A 21661-nucleotide genomic window follows, 5' to 3' on the forward strand; every position below is an offset into this window, starting at 1 on the left:
GAGAAACAGGGTTTTAATTTCACGTTGAAAATTTGTATATGAAATGTATTTGTATTATTAAATATTTGTATAATTTAATAGTAATAAAATCTCAATAAATGTGAGAAATAAAGACATTTTACTATTTTCCAAGTTCCACATTGCATTTTTTTACGATGAATACATAGTTGCGTTCTGTGACATCCCACGAGTATAACAATCCCCCCCGCCCCGCCCCGCGTTGCTTTGTGAAAGTTACAGGGTCAAAATTGTAGGGGCTTTATTCTGCCCTGAGGTAGTAGACAGATGTGGTATTCTGTGTTTTTTAAAATACCTGTTAGAATCTACCTCAGTACTTGACCCTTATTCAGCAATTGTAGATTAACCTTTTGAAACATGTTATTGTCTTGTGACTTTGAGCCAAAAATCCCTCCTCCATAACTTTCCTGTGGAATATTCCCTTTCTTTCATTGGCAACATTGTCATTAAAGCTTAATTCTCTGGTTGTTACAATTAGTTTCATCTGTAGCAGTATGTAGATATTTACTTTCAACTCCGAACCTTGATACAACTAGCCAATAGCACCTTCCTTTGGTTACTACATGGGGTTATATGGCACTGCCGTATTGCACACTTATATATAAACATTACGTGGATGCTCCCCTTACCTTAAAAAGAATAATAAAGGATCTCCTCCCCCAATATAGATGGGATAGTGATGGTAGTAGCTTTCTCTTTGTCTTTTTTTAATGAATATCTCTGTTGAGTTACAGTGAACTTTTGCCAAGTAATTTTAATCACAGGGCTTTTTTCTTTGATTACTGTATGAAGAAGCAAATGTTTTTTTATTTTTTAAATAAAGTCATCAATTAGGGCTTTTCTATTTTTGTCTCATTTAAGGGGATTAACACATTTCAATGTATTGCGCACACTATAGTTTTAAAATAACAGTTTAGGCCCCTGGCCCCTTGTTTTTACCTTATAAATGTGATTTTACTGACCTTTTTGCCAGCTTTGTGCTTGTCCGCGGCTGTTCTTGCCCTGCTCCGCCTCTGTGACTCAAATCATTAAATTTTATGATCTCAGCCAATGCTTTCCCATTGGGAGGCTATTACACACGCACAGCAAATTGCCACACTGCTCCATCTCTATGGGGAGCATTCAGCATCTCCATGTAGGACGTGGAGATGCTGAACATCAGGGCTGCACACTGTCCCAGGAGAACCTCTTGTGGCTGTCTCAGTGACTGCCACCAAATGTGTTACTAGGCAGTAATGTAAACACTGAATTTTCTCTGAAAAGGCTCAGTTTACATTAAAAAGCCTGCAGGGAAAGGCTGTAGACACCAGAACTACTATTTTAAGTTGTAGTTGTTCTAGTGATTAGTGAGAAGTGCCTCTAGCGGCTGTCAGTGAGACAGCCACTAGAGGCTGGATTAACCCATATGTAAACATAGCAGTTTCTCTGCATAGCATGCAGGGTAAATCCTAGATGGACCTGTCACCCAGACCACTTCATTGAGCTGAAGTGGTCTGGGTGCCTATAGTGGTCCTTTAAGACTGGAAGAAAGGAGATTTAAAAAAAAAAAATGTTAAATTCTTTATTTTGCCGTGCACGAAAAATACAAAGAAGCAAGCAATGCCACAACAGCTATTGCCAGTTTCGAAGTCAACATTTAAAGACAATTGTTAGGCGTTTCTGAACAGTGCACATTTTTGTTATAAAGTAGTTTCAACCATGGTTAAACCAACACGTCTGTTGTAAGGTAAGGCAGGCAAAGCCCTGATTCAGGTTAATAGGCTGACAGATGGAGGTGCTAGTGCTAGCAGTATAATTAACTAAGGCACATCTTGTTTGCGTGAGTTAATAATAAAAGGGAAATCACTAGGCAAAACATTGCTAACAAATATCTGGAGCAGGCTAGAACTTTCATGCTTATTAGCTACTAAAATAAAAATAAAAATACATCCTGCTGGCAAAACATAACTGACTAGTACTGCACACTGTTAAATTAGTGGAGCATGCTTATGCTGTATATGTCAGTGGATGGGTAGTTATGCTAGACGTTAGACTGGGTACTCGTCCTGACATTTTAGTTGTGAGAGACATGAGTAAATCATACATGTTTGGTAAGGAGATATACATTGTTAGCCAGGTTTCTAAACCAGCTTGGTCGTATTTTAGCGTAGGTACATATAAAACAAATTTATAAAAGGTGAGTCTCTGCTCTGGAGGTGGCATTGTAGCGTCCGCTCCGAGGGGACCGACCAGCGCGGGGCCGATGACTTCCTGGGTAGTCGTTGAAGCCTCCCCCTGCTGTTACCTCTGTTCAAACTTGTGGCAGGGATGCGTATATATGTTAAGCTGGTTGCTCACTCCCAGGGCCTCCCAGTGCCCCCCGTGTGTCAGATCCTCTCTGGCCCCCCCAAGGCATGCCCCTGTCATGCAGCATAGGGTTCCACAGTGTTGTGGGCACTCAGGGACGTGAACAGCCCGGCGGACTCCCACCCCTGAAAAGTCCTCGGGCCCCCGTCCCCTGCACCTCCCCAACCCCTGCGGGTCCCCGTTGGAGCTCCAGCCTCTTTTTGCCTCACCCTTTTACGGTCACATGCATGGCGCCGGTCAGCGCCTCCCCGGCCACCAGTCCACCGGGGTCCCAGCACGCCTCGACTCCACAGGGCTCTCAGAGTTGGGGGCATCTGCCCCTGGACCACCACCAAATCCAGGGGCCAAGGCCGGCTCCGTGCCGAGCAGTCCGCCGCCCGGGGGGTCCTTCCATGGGATCCATCACCTTGAAGGGTCCAGGTGGCCCAGTGCGGCTCCCAGCTGCGTGTGTGGCCATCCGCCATCTTGGTCCCGCGCGGGAAGGGGTCTCGCATTGCGCGGGCTTCCACCCCAGTCTCTGAAGGTCTGACTTGTGGGCCAGGTTTACCCCCGTCGGCCAGAGGGGGGGGGGGGGAGCGGGGCCGGGCCGGCGCTCCTTTCTCTCTCTCTGTCATCGTGCCTTACATGCCTGCAGTCCGTGTGTGTGCGCAGGCCTTGTGGGTTCGTCTCATTTATGCAGACTTCGCGGCTGCAGCTTGGTGAGCGTTGGCACATTCTGCTCCCGGGTCTCTCCCCACACAATGCCTTGTGCCTCCCCGGCTTCTAGCTAGCTTTAGAGTCTGTGATTTTCGGCATTTAGATTGCTCCAAGCCGGAGCTCGCATGCATGGCTGCCGCTCTGTTCGGCGGCCCGGCCCCGCCCCGCCCCCCAAGAAAGGAGATTTTACCTCAAGAACAATAAGCATATGGAATTCTCTGCCTCAAGAGGTGGTTTTACCAGAGTCTAGGTAGGATGAATACTTGTTACACAATGAATAATACAAATTTGCAGAAGACAATGTCTTTATACCGTTGATATTCCTGTACATAGGAACAGTGCTCTGTCCATTAACCAAGGCTCCTTTAGGAGTATTAAGCCTGGCCCTGACCGTAGACTATGTTGTGAAAGTAATCCAGACACTTGTGTTGGGTTTTACGTGGCGAGAAGTAGGAGTCAGTGGTGGTGTAGATCTGTTGCTCGGTTTTTAGAGCAAATATTTGAGGTAAATATAAAGGTGAGTATACATTGTGAGTGTGTTGATAAAATATGATACACCTGTTCTGGGAAAGTGAAACACATTGTGTTCTAAATCACGGAGTTTGATAACCATCAGGGGCCATCAGGCAATGGGAGATACCCCTCTACTGGTGCAATGTGTTTTGGCCACTACTACTCTTTTCACCCCTTCTTTGTGTGTCTCTCACACAGATATTATCTGCACGCTGCCCAGCATCCATAATGGCTGTGTGACAGCCGCACTATCATGACTCCCACACCCATAGGGTCAGGTTTACATTTAAGGGTTTAACCCAACCAAAACCAGTGTACTCAGATGGTCTGACGGTCGCAACCAAGATAACAGGAATTGTGAAGAGTAAGTTATGCGTAATGAATGTGTGCTGTGTGTGCTGTGTCAAATAATAAACGTAGCTTGGTGGTTATCAATGCTAGACACTGGCCATGAAGCTGGAGGATAACCTGGGAATTTAATTTAAAATGTTTATGTCTTTAAATCTTTAATCACTTTGTTTCAATGGGTGGAATATTTACCAGTGAACAGCTGTTTGGAAAGACATGTAAAACGCGTTGATGCGTACATTTGACAGTCATTTTGGTTTTGCCCATTTTGTTTTACACAACAGACTACATTTAATATGCCCCTTGATTCTGTCCCATCCTTATCCGTTACCTCTGCCAAACTGGCGATCTCACCTGTTATCACCCTGTGGATAGAACATGCCTTCATCAACCGGTTAATCAATTAATAAAAGAGAGAAATGATTTAAAGGAACACTATAGTCATCAGCGAAGTGTGCAGTGTCCCCGTCCTTTATACAGCAATGTAAAACTTAGCGTTTTTTACGCATCAATGGAGAAATTCCATACTCACCCATAAACTACCGCCATTGTGTCCATCACATTTACATGAACTGTACATACAGCACAGCAGGGGTTAGATAACGGACACAAGCAATAAGTGGGAGCTCCTCTTTAAAACCTTTATTTAACAGAACATGGCCACCATTATTCAGTCTATTTTGTATCAGTGTGTTTGTGAATTGCCTCTAACCATTGTCCATTTGTTTTCCACAGGCTGATTCCAATTATGGTTGGGGTGCTAGGAGTACTGATAACAGTAGCAATAATAATAATACGCCTATAGTATTAATACACAGGAAACAGAAGGACATACATGAAACAGATGATGACATTGCTGCAGAATCACCACATTTTATCTGGACTCGATCATTGGTTAATCCAAAAACGTTCTAACTACAGAGTAAAATCCTGTTTTTTCTAATGCAAAAAAATATCGAAAATCATGATGAAAATGAAAAATGAATCACTAGGTTAAAAAAGTGAGACATAAAAACATATAAAATGAGAGAAATTGTTTAGAAAAAGAGCAGAATTCCATTGAAAAATATATGTTTTGCATCATCAAATTTGGTTGACTCAATATTTACTAGACTGGGAATTGTGGGTAATCAACAAAGAAAGGTTTGCCAAAATAGTTGAGCCATAAAATAGCTGACTTAGCAGATTTTGGGACAAAGACTTGCAATTCATCTACCAATTCTCCACAATTTCTAGTTTAATGGATAAATCGCTTTGTATAAAATGTAAAGATTGAAACCAGGCAAAGGCAGTATTTATTGAGAAATACATTTAATGGGTTCATAGATAGTCTGGTCCAAATCTAGACAAATGTTGGATGGATGGAGCCAACCAAACCTTTATACACCGTGTAAACTACATTTCACAAGGTGTCCAGCCCACATTTAGCTCAGAATACAAATTGTCTTGTTACCAGAGGTCTAAATTTACTATAACAGAGGCCATAACTCTCCCAGAGCCACAGACCAACTGCAACCGAGACTTCAATTCATCAACTGCCAGATACAGTTATTGTTCTCTTTTCTTTGTTAAATTTCTATTCTATCCACCAGCAAGCTGCGCAATCGCTTTATCCATTGTTTGTGTAAATCAAATTGTAGTTTGTCATCATTATATTGAATGTATTTTTCTGAATCTTTAGTTGAGTGGGTTTCATTTATATTTTAGCAGTTTATATGGAGCAGTTTAAGTTACATGTATGTTTTGTATTAGTAATGAATGCAATGATTTAAAAAAGGTGGTTATATCAATAAATATTTTGCGGGCTATAGTGGTTAAGACGGTTGAGAACCTAGACTTCTCTGGGAATTACACTATTGAATAAAAACATTGAAAAATCACCTTTGAGTTGTAGTAACTTTTTTTTTAATGTGATGTTCCATATTCTTTTTAAATATATATAAAATATTTAGCATCTGGCAATCCAGATCAGTTCAGGGCGCACCTTGTATTATAGGGCAGACACATTATTAATGTTCTCTCTATCCTTACAGGTACAAAATCTGTGTCTTTAAATTTTAAAATGATGTGTTTAGTAAATTAACCCCTTAGTCTTTCTACATTAGAATGATTCTTGCAGTGAGAGTGATATGGCTTTAAATAGCATTTATCCTGGCAAAACATCCCAAGCTTTGTCTGCCACTGTGTTAGAATGAATGGAACAGAACACAATGGCAGGGGTTTAAAGAGACAGGAGCACAGTTAATAACAAGTGTTTATAGCAGTCCGTGCTAGAATAAAACCTATTACCTTTGTATCCCACATATAGGGACAGGGCCTAGTCTGTGGTCTTTATATCTCCAAAATTGTGCAATTGACCAATCAATGTTACAGCTGGAGGGTGATCAGAAAACATTTTTTCCCACAGCATGTGGTACATCTTAAAAGGGAACCTAAGGCATTTGGTCTGGTTGCACGTACTTCCATCTCTAACTTCAATAAATACACAGGAAACAGGGCACAAATATACTGGCAATTCTATGTGCAGGAATGTGTATTCCCAAAATGCCAGCAGAACACAAAACGTATGTATATGGTGTAGCAGGCTGGCCGGGTCTTGGGTCATAAATAGCAGACACAGTTCTTTCTTCCAAGATGAGGAAAGCTTTATTTAGCAAGCAAGCCCCAATTGAGCCACAGCTCACTGGAGACTAATCCACACTGGAGACTAACATTGAGTACCCTTTCTATGCTAATGGGCAGCTAAGCTGACCCCAGTAGTTTAACAAATCAAAATAAAGGCTTGCAAAATACCTTTTTGTCCCCATACAGTTTCAGCAGTCTTTTTGACTCACAGTCTCTCTGTCTTCGCCCCAGCTCTTCACAGGTGAGACTGATTTCCCTCTGCATAGGGTTTATGTAGCTCCCTAATTGATCTACTAGAGCAGCCTGATTTTCAACCCCCTGTAGTCAGGGAACACTGAAAGTGCCATTCCGGGGCTAATATAGCAGTGTTCCCTCACACTGCCACATATCCATCCCCCCAGCGGAACACAACAGGGTGGAGCGGCCGTGACATAGAGACTATGCACTCTAGACAATGCATCTGCATTAGCATGCAGGAGGCCGGCTCTATGCTTCACTACAAATTTATAGGGCTGAAGGGAAAGGAACCATTGGGGGTGACCCTTTAATTGTCTTCCCTGTTCCTCTGCATCCATTGTAAAGGAACATGGTCCGTCACTAGAGTAAATGAACGACCCAACAAATAATACTTTAAGGACTCCACAGGCCACTTGATGGATAGGCATTCTCTCTCTACCACAGCGTAATTCCGTTCCCTAGGCAGCAGTTTACGACTATGGTAGAGCACAGGATGTTCTCACCACCTACATACTGTGACAATACTGCTCCAAGACCCACCTCTGAAGCATCAGTCTGCAGAAAGAATTGCTCATTAAAGTTTGGGGCTATAAAAACCGGATGACAGCATAGGGCAGTCCTCAAATTCATAAATGCCATTTCGGCTTCCTGACTCCATGGAATGATTTCCGGTCCCCTTGCTCTTGTCAACTCAGTCAAGGGGGAAGCTAGGGTGGCAAAATGGGGTAAAAATCTGCTGTAATATTCGACCTCCATGACTTTTTGGGTACCTTCAACTTCTGATTTTGGCCTTTATTGCTGTTACAGCTATATAGCATTCCACTTTGGTCACCATCTCATCATAGGTGGTAGGACGGTCCTGTCCCACCCACTGTAGTAATTCAAGTGGTAAAGCTCGCAGAAATTTGTCCAGAGCCAGGGTCTCAATTATTTGTGCTGGTGTAGAGCTTTCTGGGGTAAGCCATTTATTCGCCAAATGTATTAGGTCAAACAGTTGGGTTCTTGGGGCCTTTTGATCTTGATATGTCCAACTGTGATATCTTTGGGCCCTGACTGCAGGTGTCACACCAATTCTGGCTAGAATCTCAGCCTTAAGACATAGTCATTGGCAGCCTCTTCCCCCAGATCAGTATATGCTTTTTGTGCTTCTCCCAGAAGGAAGGGTGCAAGGATACCAGCCCATTTTCCCCTGGGCCACCGTTCCCTTGCTGCAGTCCTTTCAAAAGCAAGGAGTTAAGCTTCCACATCATCATGGGGAGTCATCTTTTGTATATACTGGTTTGCCTAGAAAGACTTTGAGACACCTCTGGGCTCTTCTTTGTCAGGTTTTGAGAGACTTGTCCCTCTACCACTGCAGTAAGCTGTGCTGCCAGCAAGCGGTTGCTTTCTTCCGTGCTTGATTGGTTTCTTGCTGCACAGCAGTAGCTTGTAATAAGCCTTTTAATACGTCCTCCATTGCAGCAATAACACTTTCACGCTATATGGCTTTAAATTTCCTCAGGGTCTGTACTGGTAAGGTTTTCAGTACACAAACATCCCACTTCTGACACCACTTGTAGCAGGCTGGCCGGGCCTTGGGTCATAAATAGCAGAAACAGTTCTTTCTTCCAATACGAGGAAAGCTTTATTTAGCAAGCAGGCCCCAATTGAGCCACAGCAAAACATGAAAACCAAAATAAACTCCTACTCCACACTGGAGACTAACATTGAGTACCCTTTCTATGTTACTGGGCAGCTAAGCTGACCCCAGTAGTTTAACAAATAAAAATAAAAGCTTGCAAAATACCTTTTTCTTCCCACACAGTTTCAGCAGTCTTTTTGACTCACAGTCTCTCTGTCTCCAGCTCTTCACAGGAGAGACTGATTTCCCTCTGCATAGGGTTTATGTAGCTCCCTAATTAATCTACTAGAGCAACCTGATTTTTAATCCCCGCTAGTCAGGGAACACTGAAAGTACCATTCTGGGACTAATATAGCAGTGTTCCCTCACACTGCCACAATAGACCTTTATATGACAACTCCTAAATGGCAGAGAATTGAGTAGTGAGACTGTGGTGGGCATGTTCTATACACCAAAATTGCTTCATTAAGCTGAAGTTGTTTAGGTGCATAGAATATCTCTTTAATCCCTTTGTGCTCCTGTGCAATGTGGAATGCAGTACTCATCATAGAGCAGTATTGGATTCAATGCTTCTCTATAAGAGAGACTGCAGAGCGGAGCAGTGGAGAAGAACCGCGTTGGGACTGGATTGTGGGTAAAATAAACACTGCGGCGGTACATGTTGGGATTTAGCTCATCATAATGAAACGTTCCTGCCAATTAATCCAGTGCACGCTGGCTGTTGGTGATATGTAATGCAACTGTTCTGGGAAATCGTCTTAAAAAGAAAGTGAAACACACTGAGTTTGATAAATGTTTACAGAGATTTTCTTTGTTTTTTCTCCGTCACTTTGTATTCAGCATATATAGTGAGGGAGCTCGCAGGTAGGATCATTCTCAATGTGGCAACAATGCAATCAACTGCAATGAATTTAATGCGTGATGTGATTAGAAGAGTAGTTTCTGACGGTTCTTTGAATGTGATCAGAGGAGAATTTCCTTCGAGTGAGGATGAGAAGAAACAGGCAGAGGAAGCAAAACAGAGAACCCTGAATATCCTGACTGATGCTCTGAAGAAAAAGAACCGTCTATTGGTGGAGAATCCAGAAGACTTCACTGGCCATTCCTTGGATGAGTCCATTCCATTAATTAGTCCAAGTCTGGTACAAGATCTCATTAGTGAACTCCAGAAAGTGACTTTCATGGGAGGCAGGGATAATGATGACAATGAAGATAATAATACAGTTGCTTACGTCTATCCACAGTCAAATGAAAGAGTAATTTATCTCTGCTCACCCTTTTGGAAGAGAAGTGCATTTCTGGGAAAAAACTCTCGCCCATCAAAACGTGAAATACTGATACCAGCCACAAACACAATGCAAGAAAGAAGGATTGTTTAACCAATATATTATTATTATATTTATATAGCACCAACAAGTTTCATAGCGCCGGGTGGACTAACAATCATGTAGTTGTAACCAGACAAGTTGGACGCACAGAAATAGAGGGATTGAGGGCCCTGATCAATGAGTTTACATGCTAGAGGGAGTGGGGTAACACACAAGGTAAGGGTAGGAGTAGAGAAGTAGATTGGTAGAATAGTATTCAATGAACACTTAGTGTGTTTTTTAATGACAGTTGCAGGAGAGAAATCAATTGGGAACCATTAACAGTTTGATTGATATTTGAAATCCCCAGGTAGGAGTGCTAGAGGAGAGGAAGTGGGGTAGCCAGGAAGAGAAATGCTCAATGAATAGCCGAAAACCAAAACAAATCCTAGAACATGTCTGTTTAACCATAATTTATCTCTTTCATATTCAGTGCAACCACACTTATTATATATCGTTTTATTCATGAAAAATAGGGCTTTCATTTTACACAAAATATTAATATCTGAAACATAATTTAATATGAATGAAATCTAAAAAAATGTAAGAAGTAAAGACATTTTATAATTTTTTAAAAATTAATTTCCGCATAGCATTTTTTACTGTGAATACATATTTGCATTCTATGATGTCCCATGACCACCATGTACAGGCAGGTTTGCTGTTTTTTTTAAAGTTGCTGTGTGTGATGCAGTGTGTGTTTGTAGAGTGAATGCAGTGTGTAGTGGGTGCAGTGTCTGTTATGTAATGGATGCAGTGTCTGTGTGTTTGTGTAGTAGATGTAGTGTATGTGTGTTTGTGTAGTAGATGTAGTGGATGCAGTGTCTGTGTGTCTGTGTAGTGGATGGTGTGTCTGTGTAGTGGTTGCAGTGTCTGTGTAGTGGATGCAGTGTCTTTGTGTCTGTGTAGTGGTTGCAGTGTCTGTGTGTCTGTGTAATGGATGCAGTGTCTGTGTAGTGGATGCAGTGTCTAAGTGCCTGTATAGTGGATGCCGTGTCTGTGTGTCTGTGTTGTGGTTGCGGTGTCTGTGTAGTGGATGCAGTGTCTGTGTAGTGGATGCAGTGTCTGTGTGTCTGTGTAGTGGATGCAGTGTGTGTAGCGGATGCAGTGTCTGTGTCTGTGTAGTGGATGCAGTATCTGTGTAGTGGATGCAGTGTCTGTGTGTCTGTGTAGTGGATGCAGTGTATGTGTGTTTGTGTAGTAGATGTAGTGGATGCAGTGTCTGTGTGTCTGTGTAGTGGATGGTGTGTCTGTGTAGTGGTTGCAGTGTCTGTGTAGTGGATGCAGTGTCTTTGTGTCTGTGTAGTGGTTGCAGTGTCTGTGTGTCTGTGTAATGGATGCAGTGTCTGTGTAGTGGATGCAGTGTCTAAGTGCCTGTATAGTGGATGCCGTGTCTGTGTGTCTGTGTTGTGGTTGCGGTGTCTGTGTAGTGGATGCAGTGTCTGTGTAGTGGATGCAGTGTCTGTGTGTCTGTGTAGTGGATGCAGTGTGTGTAGCGGATGCAGTGTCTGTGTCTGTGTAGTGGATGCAGTATCTGTGTAGTGGATGCAGTGTCTGTGTGTCTGTGTAGTGGATGCAGTGTATGTGTGTTTGTGTAGTAGATGTAGTGGATGCAGTGTCTGTGTGTCTGTGTAGTGGATGGTGTGTCTGTGTAGTGGTTGCAGTGTCTGTGTAGTGGATGCAGTGTCTTTGTGTCTGTGTAGTGGTTGCAGTGTCTGTGTGTCTGTGTAATGGATGCAGTGTCTGTGTAGTGGATGCAGTGTCTAAGTGCCTGTATAGTGGATGCCGTGTCTGTGTGTCTGTGTTGTGGTTGCGGTGTCTGTGTAGTGGATGCAGTGTCTGTGTAGTGGATGCAGTGTCTGTGTGTCTGTGTAGTGGATGCAGTGTGTGTAGCGGATGCAGTGTCTGTGTCTGTGTAGTGGATGCAGTATCTGTGTAGTGGATGCAGTGTCTGTGTAGTGGTTGCAGTGTCTGTGTGTCTGTGTAGTAGTTGCAGTGTCTGTGTAGTGGATGCAGTGTCTGTGTGTCTGCGTTGTGGTTGCAGTGTCTGTGTAGTGGATGCAGTGTCTGTGTTGTGGTTGCAGTGTCTGTGTTGTGGTTGCAGTGTCTGTGTAGTGGATGCCGTGTCTGTGTGTCTGCGTTGTGGTTGCAGTGTCTGTGTAGTGGATGCAGTGTCTGTGTAGTGGATACAGTGTCTGTGTGTCTGCGTTGTGGTTGCAGTGTCTGTGTAGTGGATGCAGTGTCTGTGTTGTGGTTGCAGTGTCTGTGTTGTGGTTGCAGTGTCTGTGTAGTGGATGCAGTGTGTGTAATGGGGTTGGACAGAGGTTGTGAGGGGTGAGCGGTTTTTTTTTTTTTTTTTTGACAGGTGATATATAGAGTATAGGTACAACAATAGCATTAGCATGAGTTAGAAAACAAAATAATATACAGTAAAATAAAATTCTAAACAAGATATTTCCTGTTTTGTTTTTGTGAAATAATATGAGTGTTTAATAAAAAGGCATTTGCCTTGGGCGGCACTTTTACGAGGGGGTTAAGAATCCACTCCAGCTCTCCCAAAGGTAGGGAGGCTGGGTGGATTAAAATTTATATTTTTAAAATATCTGTAATACTTTTTAAGTCTGCGAATGTGTCAGTATCAGGGTGTCTGTCAGTGAGTGTGTGTGTGTGTGTGTGTCTGTCAGTGAATGTGTGTGTCTGTCAGTGAAAGTGTGTGTCTGTCAGTGAATGTGTGTGTGTGTGTGTTTGGCATTACTATTGGAGTTGGGGAACGAGGAATCCAGTGGCGCACAGGTAATAAGTTAAACTTTTTACAAACAGTTTTATTACATGCGGTGGAGGGTACTTTTAGCACCATAATCACTTCAGTGTGCTGTAAAGGTTTTGTACTTTGAGTATTACCTTAAGCGAACCCTCACTACTAAAGCAAAGTGTACTAACATTTATAAATAAAGGAGCAGATAATATTTCAGATACCATTGTCCGTCTCCCTTAATTTATATGGATTTTGATTGCACTATTTGTAACTCAGACTTCATGAAGGCGCACGGTGCTGAAACGTTGTCGGGTCCACCTGTTATGGCTTGGATGAACAAATTTTATCGCTGATAATTGGAGGGCACCCTGTAAATCACAGTGCCTAGTCACTCTGAGAAGCCCACAATCTGTTCATTCACCCCAAGACACACAGAATCTGATCGTTTCAAAAAGTGCCCTTTACTCCAAGTGACCTAGAACCTAAAATATTATCTCAAAATCTACCCACTCACAACTAAACTCTGCACTTATATCTATGTCAGTGCTGTACATTATCCAATCAAATACTTCTCAGTAGAATTTGTCCTCAGAAGCACAAAGGACAAATCTGCAAAGCTTTTGGCAGAGAATATTTTTTCATTGTAATTTAGGGATTTCCCAAGTTAAGGCTGTAGTGACATTTGAAGGGATTCATTTCTATGCTTCACTTAAAATGATGACTTCTTCTAATGCATTTGGCAATTAAAATTCCCATCAGCTTCAGACAACCACTGGATGAGGTTGATTGGAGCTCTATACCACATAAGCTGTTTAGCAGATGATTACCACACTCTCCATTACATCAGATATATATTTTAACTCCCATCAACTTCATCCAGGGCCATACTGAAAATGATAGTAGCTGTAGCCCAGCAGGATCAAACTATTGCACTAAGTTTGATGGGATACAAGTTCCTAAAAGTGTAGCTTGTGTTTTCTTCTTCTGACCTCTGTGTAACTAGGAAGGACAGAGAAAAAAATACAAAATAAACCAGATTTATGTTTTTAGATTATCACGAAGTTAGGGTTTAACCGCTAGCCAATAGAGCTCCTATTCACTAGCTTGACACTGACACTTTACACTAAGCTCTTGACACTATCAGGGTTATTTACCAAACTCAAACATATTGGTGAATTTACATAGTTAGTTAGTTACATACTTACACAGGCTGAAAAGAGACGTGTCCCTCAAGTTCAACCTTCCTCACATATGTTTTTTGCTGTTGATCGAAAAGAAAGGGAAAAAAATGTTTGAAGATCTTCCAATTTTGCAACAAACTAGGAAAAAAAATTCTTCTTGACCCCAAAATGGCAGTCAGATTTATCCTTGGATCAAGCAGCTATTACCCTACATTGAAAAATTATATCATTGAAAATTATGTTTTTGCAAGTATGCATCTAGTGTCTGTTTAAACATCTGTAAAGACTTGGATGAAATCTCTTCTTCAGGCAGAGAATTCCACATCCTTATTGTTCTCACTGTAAAACATCTTTCCTTTGCCTTAGACTAAATCTCCTTTCTTCCAGTCTAAAAGTATGGCTTTGTGCCCTATGTACAGTCCTGTTTGTGAATAGATTTCCAGACAATGGTTTGTATTGGCCCCAGATATATTTGTATAATGTTATCATATCCCCTCTGAGGCGCCATTTTTATAAACTAAAGAGGTTTAAATTTGTTAAATCTGAATGTCAAAATTTAGGCAAATGCAGTAAGCTAAAATGGTTTTAGTGTTTAAAATATCCATCTCAAGGCAGAGCAGCCAAGAGGAGATGGCAGTACCAGAGAGAGGGCATTCTGTGCTATCATTAATGTCAGTTAGTGCTTGATCTAAGGGAGCCTGTGTACCCAGTTGAAGTGCCCTGGTATGGATAAGATGCCCTGTGTACGTACTGACACGCTGAAACTGTTTGCTGGTAAATTGAGTCTGGTGTCTCTCCCCATGAAGCAATATTAGTTCACTTGGATGAGATCCAACATGATCTGGGAAATTTCCATTGTGATAAAAAAAAAGTACCTGAGTTATTTTGAAAGCTTTGAGATGTACTTTGCCCTGAACGGCATGAAGCTTTTGGGTCATAAAGCGATTTACATTTGACCAACGGTTTTCCAGGATTCCATGTGCTTTTTTGGCACCTTTGTTATGTATTCCTTTAACACTTTCTCTTTTAGTGCACCCATACACAATGTATCTAGTTTTTTTATATGATAGGTAAGGCTTTCTTTGGATACCCCATATGCAGTGGCGTACGTACCGCGGTCGCAGGGGTCGCAGCTGCGACCGGGCCCGGCACTCCAGGGGGCCCGGCTGCCCTGCGGCCCTCCCGCGACCGGGTAGCAGCTGCCACGCTTTGCGGCCCCGGCCCGTGCGGCAAACCGCCGGGGCCGCATGTCAAGGGGTCCATCGGGTGGCCCATGCTGTCAGGGCCACCCGATGGACATGGATGGTAAGGGGGCCCGGTCTGCGCTGGGCGCTTTAAGAGCGCGACCGGGCCCCCTGTGATGACATCACACGCTGGGAGGAAGTGACCGCACGTCACTCCTCCCAGCATACTGACAGCCCGCGCGGGAGGAAACTGAAAGGAGGAGGGAGTCAGAGTGGGAACTCTGACTCCCATCAGGCTGAGCCACCACTGGACCCACACATGGTAGGAAACATTTTGTGTATATGTGTCTGTGTGTATTTATGTCTGTGTATGTGTGTATGTATGTCTGTGTCTCTGTGTGTGTGTATCCATATGTGTGTCTGTGTCTCTGTGTGTCTGTCTGTCTCTGTGTGTGTGTGTGTGTGTGTGTGTGTGTGTATCTGTATGTATGTCTGTGTATGTATGATTGTGTGTCTGTGTCTCTGTGTGTGTGTGTGTCTGTTTCTGTATGTCTGTGTATGTGTGTGTGTCTATGTATGTGTCTGCGTGTGTGTCTCTGTATGTATGTGTCTGCATGTGTGTATGTATGTCTGTGTCTGTGTGTGTGTGTGTATATCCATATGTGTGTCTGTGTCTCTGTGTGTGTCTGTCTGTCTCTCTCTGTGTGTGTGTGTGTGTATCTGTGTGTATGTATGATTGTGTGTCTGTGTGTGTGTCTGTTTCTGTATGTCTGTGTATGTGTGTGTGTCTATGTATGTGTCTGCGTGTGTGTCTCTGTATGTATGTGTCTGCATGTGTGTATGTATGTATGTGTCTGTTGGGGGTATGTGTTTGTGTCTGTATGTATGTGTCGGGGGGGAGGGGCCCACAGTCAGGGGGGAGAGGTTCACGGTAGGGGGGGGCCCACGGATCAGTTTCGCACCGGGGCCCCATAGAGTGTGTGTACGCCACTGCCCATATGTACCTACCTTTCCCAGATTTGGATAAAGTTATAGGATCAAATTCGAGAGGTGCCCTAATTGCATGTTTGTTTGCTACTACAGTTGAAGTCACACCTTCCGTGTCACCATACTGACTGGTGTCAAACTTTGATATATCTTCTAACCCTTCCTTAACCTTATTCCAATCTAAACTTAGTCTAAGATATTCCTAACTTACCCTGAGCCTAATTAACACTGACCTTCCCTGTTAAGTGGAATGGCCCGAGATTACCCTAGCAAACCCTAACTAAACCTAGCTCTAGGCATAACTAACCCTAACTAAACCCAACTCTAAGTATAAATAGAATATAATAAATAAAGTAGCTCTGAGTGAGCTAAAGGTCAGCTGCATTGAGCTAACGAAACCAGGAAGCAGGGCCACCATCAGGGGGTGACAACCTGTGGGGCCCGGACTGCACTGGTAATGCTCTGCGTGTCCAGGCCCCCGCCCTCCAATGTGCATATATATCTAGCGAGTACCGCTATTTATATATGCCCGTGCGGGCCCTACTGACTTCCAAACGGGGCCCAGGATATACTGACATCCCTCTCCGGGAGTCGCGGCTGTAAAGCGTTGCCGCGGGTTGCCATGACAATGCTTGCGGCATGCAATGCATGCTGGGCTCGCTACAGAAGTAGAGCCCAGAGAGGGAAGATGCAGAATGCTGAGCCCCTCTTTGCCGGTCTAACCAGCCCAGTTGAGCCACCGGAACACCAGGGAATCCAGTGTCCCCCCTACCTGACTACAGGTAAGAGGCAGGGAGGGGGGGAATACATTTAAAACATTTTTTTTTTTTTTAAATTCTTTATTTTATTTGTGCGTGAAGGAACAACAAGCGTGCAGAGCCACAACAGCAGCTGCACGCATTTTCGTGTCACTACAAAGTGTGGCAAGTTAAAACAGCACATTTTTTTTTGTTTAACATGAAAAGAACAGGTTGTGAGGCATCAGTAGTGTGTAGTATACATGCTAAGTTAAAGATTCATATAATGATGTCAGTTACGTTTAAGCATCTGGTATGATAAGTAACATTACATTTGCAAGGGGGGAGATGAGTATACATATGGCAATATTGCAACGTTATAGAGGATTGCAGTCTAAATTAATGCTTGCTACCGAGGTGATGGGCTAGAGAGCCTAAGGTGCCTCTCTATGCGTGTTACATGTTGGGAATTAATAAAAATAAGAAAAATAAAAAAAAAATAAAAAATTAACGATTGTGATTTAAAGTTAAACCAGCGTAAGTCATATAACTATTGTTTGCTAGGCGAAGGGCGTTAGCTTTTAGACAGTGACATTTGGTGTGAAACAAAATAAGCTGTTACAAAACATTGGTTAGATCTCTGAATGTCTAGTTAAGACTTTGAATGCTAAAATAATATAACATATATCATATTCTTACATCCAGTTGTGCATTATGAGAAAGTAATTTTCGAACAGAGTGATACATGTTAGTTTGAGCTTTTGTGAAAGAGTGGGTAACGTTTATGCAATCTGAGTTATAGGTAAACCTGCTCTGGTAGTAGGGCGTAAAAATTGCGATAGGAGTATACTGTGCATACAGGATACGAGATAGGCATGAAAACAAATCAATTTAAATAAGCATTTGTGTCTATTGGCGCTCAGCTAGTTGCAGCACTTTAAGAACGCCTGAAACTATCAGGTACATTTATGTGCTAGCCTACGGCTGTGGTCTCATGGGGACTGAGCGTGGAACATTCAAAGTAATATAATGCAGTTGTAACTATAAAAAAAAAAAAAAAAAAAAAAAAAAAAAAAAAAACAGTCCACTGTCAGAAGAGGAATCACAATAAAAAAGGAAGAAGAGTTCTATTCGAGCCAGGTGGTGATTAGACGGGCCCAGAAGGAAAGTTATTTGCAGTTCCTCACGTGTTGGCCGTGCTGGCAGGCACTCTGGCCGGTAGTCTGGGTACGAATTCCGCTGCCCTGGCCGGGTCCCAGGACGGTGGGTTCTTGGGTCTTTCCGCCGGTACAGGTAGCGGGTCTGTGGGTAGGTCCAGCTGCCTCAGAAGTGCCGGTGCCTCAGTTATACAGCGTGCTGAGAGTGTTGTGTCCCCCTTAGTGACCAGCAGGGTGTGTGCCGGGCCCCAGCGGTAACGTATGTGGTGAGCCCGCAGGGTGGAAGTTAGCTGTTGGAGGGTCCTTCTCCATGCTAGGGTCGCCCCCGATAGGTCTGCATAGAAGGTAAGATGCATTTCTTCGAAGAGGTAGGGTGAGTTGTTGCGGACGGCCGCCAGGACTGCAGCCCTGTCCCTGTAGGTCTGAAATTGTATCACAACGTCTCTCGTGGCAGCAGTCGGCGCTTTGGCAGGTTTTGGGACCCGGAAGATGCCGTCGATTGTTCCAGCTTTTACCATCTTTGGTTGTAGTAGGGCCGTGAGAAGCCGCCTGACGACATGAGGCAGCTCAGCTTCGGGTATGTTTTCGCTGATGCCCCTGACCTTGAGGTGCTTTTGTCGTCGCTTATCTTCGAGTTCTGCAAATCGCATGTCACTCAGAGACAGTTGTTGCCTTATCTCTTGTACCTCCTGCTGGAGCTGACAGAGTTGACCAGTGTGGGTGCTTGAAGTGGTTTCTACAGCTCCCAGTCGTCCAGTGAGGCCCCGCAGGGTGTCCCTAAGCGATGCGACGTCCGCTGAGATTTTGGCATGGTGGTCCGCCATGAGGTCCCTGATGGCCTCCATGCTTACCGGCGTGGGTGCCGAGCTCGGCAACTGTTGTGTCCTCGCTGGCGGCGAAGGTCGGCTTGCCTGGATGTGTTCCCCTCCTTCCTCATCCGACGTCTCGGTATAGAAATCCGAGCATCCGCCGTGTAAGGACGCCATGTTTGAACCCGCGGCTCCTCGGGCCTGCCGCCACATCTCGTCGATGTTCATGCTGGCCGCAGGCTTCTCCGGTTTGAGCTTTTTGTTTTTCTTCCCCATTGGGAGCGTGTGGACTTAGGGATGGTTCTGGGGAGATTCGAACCTTTAGAGGTGGGTATATTGGGTCAAATTCACTTTCTTCGTTCAGAGCCGAGCCGACATGCGACCGCTCTCTTCCGTAGCTTAGCTCCGCCCCCTTAAAACATTTTTTTTATTAAAAATGCAACAGCAATAAAATACCCCCCAGCACACACACCATTAAACAGACAAACTGCATCCACCACACACACCATCAAACAGACAAACTGCATCCACCACACACACACACACCATCAAACAGACAAACTGCATCCACCACACACACACCATCAAACACACTCTCTGCACTCACTATACACACACAGCATCCGCCATATAAACACACAAACTGCATCCACTACACACACACACATCATCCACTACACACATACAACATTCACTACACAAACACAGTCTCTGCACTCACTATACACACACACAGCATCCGCCATATAAACACACAGACTGCATCCACCACACATCATCAAGCAAACAAAATGCATCCACTGCACAAACACACAAACTGCATCCACCACACACACAGCATCCACTACACAGACACAGCATCCACTACACACAGACACATCATCCACTACACACACATCATCCACTACACACACATCATCCACTAGACACACATCATCTGCCATACAAACACACAAACTGCATCCACCACACATCAAACAGACAAAATGCATCCACTACACACACACACACACACACACACACATCATCCACTACACACACACATACATCATCCACTACACACATACAGCATCCACTACAAAACACACTCATCATCCACTACATAAACACACACACAGCATCCACTACAAAAACACATACATCATCCACCACATAAGCACACAAACTGCATCTACTACACACACACATATCATCCACTACACAAACACATGCACACACAGCATTCACTACACAAACACATACTCTGCACAGTATACACACACTACAAACACAATCTGCAGTCACTATGTACACACTCATTCCACTACACAAATACACACTCTACATTTATTACAAACTCTGCATTCACAATGCACACAAACACTACATCCACTACACAAACACACACACTACATCCAATACACAAACACACACGCTACATCCACTACACAAACACACACTCTGCATTCACTATACACACCCTACATCCACTACACAAACACACACTCTGCATTCACTATACACCATAAATCCACTATACACACACTCTATCCACTACACAAACATACAATCTGCATCCACTATAAACACCGCATCCAATTTACTGACGCACTTTGCATCCACTACACACATTCAACAGAAAATATACATACACCAAATTCAGTACACACACACTTCATCCTTGTGACTCAGGATGGGCCCTGTGGGTGGATCTTGGGGCGGGTCATATGGGCAGACTCGGGGAGCAGGAACCCGGGGGCCCAGACCTTGGTCTGCGTCAGGGGCCCCAAAATTTCTGGCGGCTGTCCTGCCAGGAAGTAACAGGGCTGGTTGTCAGGTTTGAAAGCCAAGTGGGTGTAACCAGGTTAATTTATAAAAGTGACAATTTCTATTGAAATCTGCACTTTTTGCAGAATGAAAAAAGGAGTACAAACTCTTCACACAGCAAGCTAAAGTTGTTTAGGGATCTGATGAGACCCTTTAACCCCTTAAGGACCAAACTTCTGGAATAAAAGGGAATCATGACATGTCACACATGTCATGTGTCCTTAAGGGGTTAAGGTAAGAGGTTTAACTGGACCTTGCAGTGTTTGTTTCAGTCTGCTGCAGGCATTATGTTTGTGTATGTCAGTCTTCTTAGGTCAGAGTGTTTCTGTACGGGTCAGTGTATGTGTGTGTGTGTGTGTGTCTGCATGGGTCAGTGTGTGTATGTAACGGCACCCCGGGCATAAAAGGGGGTTAAAAGCCGTTTAGTAGATCTTCCCCTTCCAGAGACACAGGCACAGCTACTGCAGAATTTCAAACTCCCGAACAGGATACCAAGTAGCACTCCAACTCCCGAACTGGAACCTTACGAATAGCTGCTAGCAGCTGAACAGGAAAAGCACCCAAGCGGCTTACACTCCTGGCAATCAGTCTCTAACAGCATACAGTAAATCCCCCTCAAGAACGAGACAAAGCTCCGTGTTGAGGGTCAAGCAGTGAACAGACAGAGCTGTGGGTTTATTGTTCTTATATACACATTAGTACCACCCACAGGGTTTTGGAAAACAACCAATAAACACGTACAATACACTCAGACACTCCCACACAAAATCCTCCCCTCTGCCTGTGATACAATTACCTTACACAATGGGTAATGTAATTATCACAAGCAGAGAAATACAGTTTTTCCACATTATTCATAACTTAAAAAGTATGCATCACATTCACATAAATTTTCACATAAATCATTCACATAAATCACTTACATTTTCAGAATCCGCATACTCCAAATCCAAACATACGTCAAAATCATACAAATTGGTCCAGTGGTTCAAAAGATAGATCGTAGTCCTTTGTGACCAAATGAAGCATGGCTTTTCTGCCCAAAACCTGTTCCACAGAGTCTTCTATCCTGGAGATAATTGGGAAGTAATCCAATTATCTCCAAGGACAGAGGCAACACTCCATTGAACACGTGGCAGCAAAAGACAATAAAATACATAAAAATATATAACTGTGCAGCCATTGCATAAAACAGGTACATTCAACATATCCCCAGATAGCTCAGATCTGAGCGCACATTATTACTGAATGGTGCTCAGATCACACACATACAG

Source organism: Pelobates fuscus, chromosome 8, assembly GCF_036172605.1.
Source record: "Pelobates fuscus isolate aPelFus1 chromosome 8, aPelFus1.pri, whole genome shotgun sequence".
NCBI classification, from domain to species: Eukaryota; Metazoa; Chordata; class Amphibia; order Anura; family Pelobatidae; genus Pelobates; species Pelobates fuscus.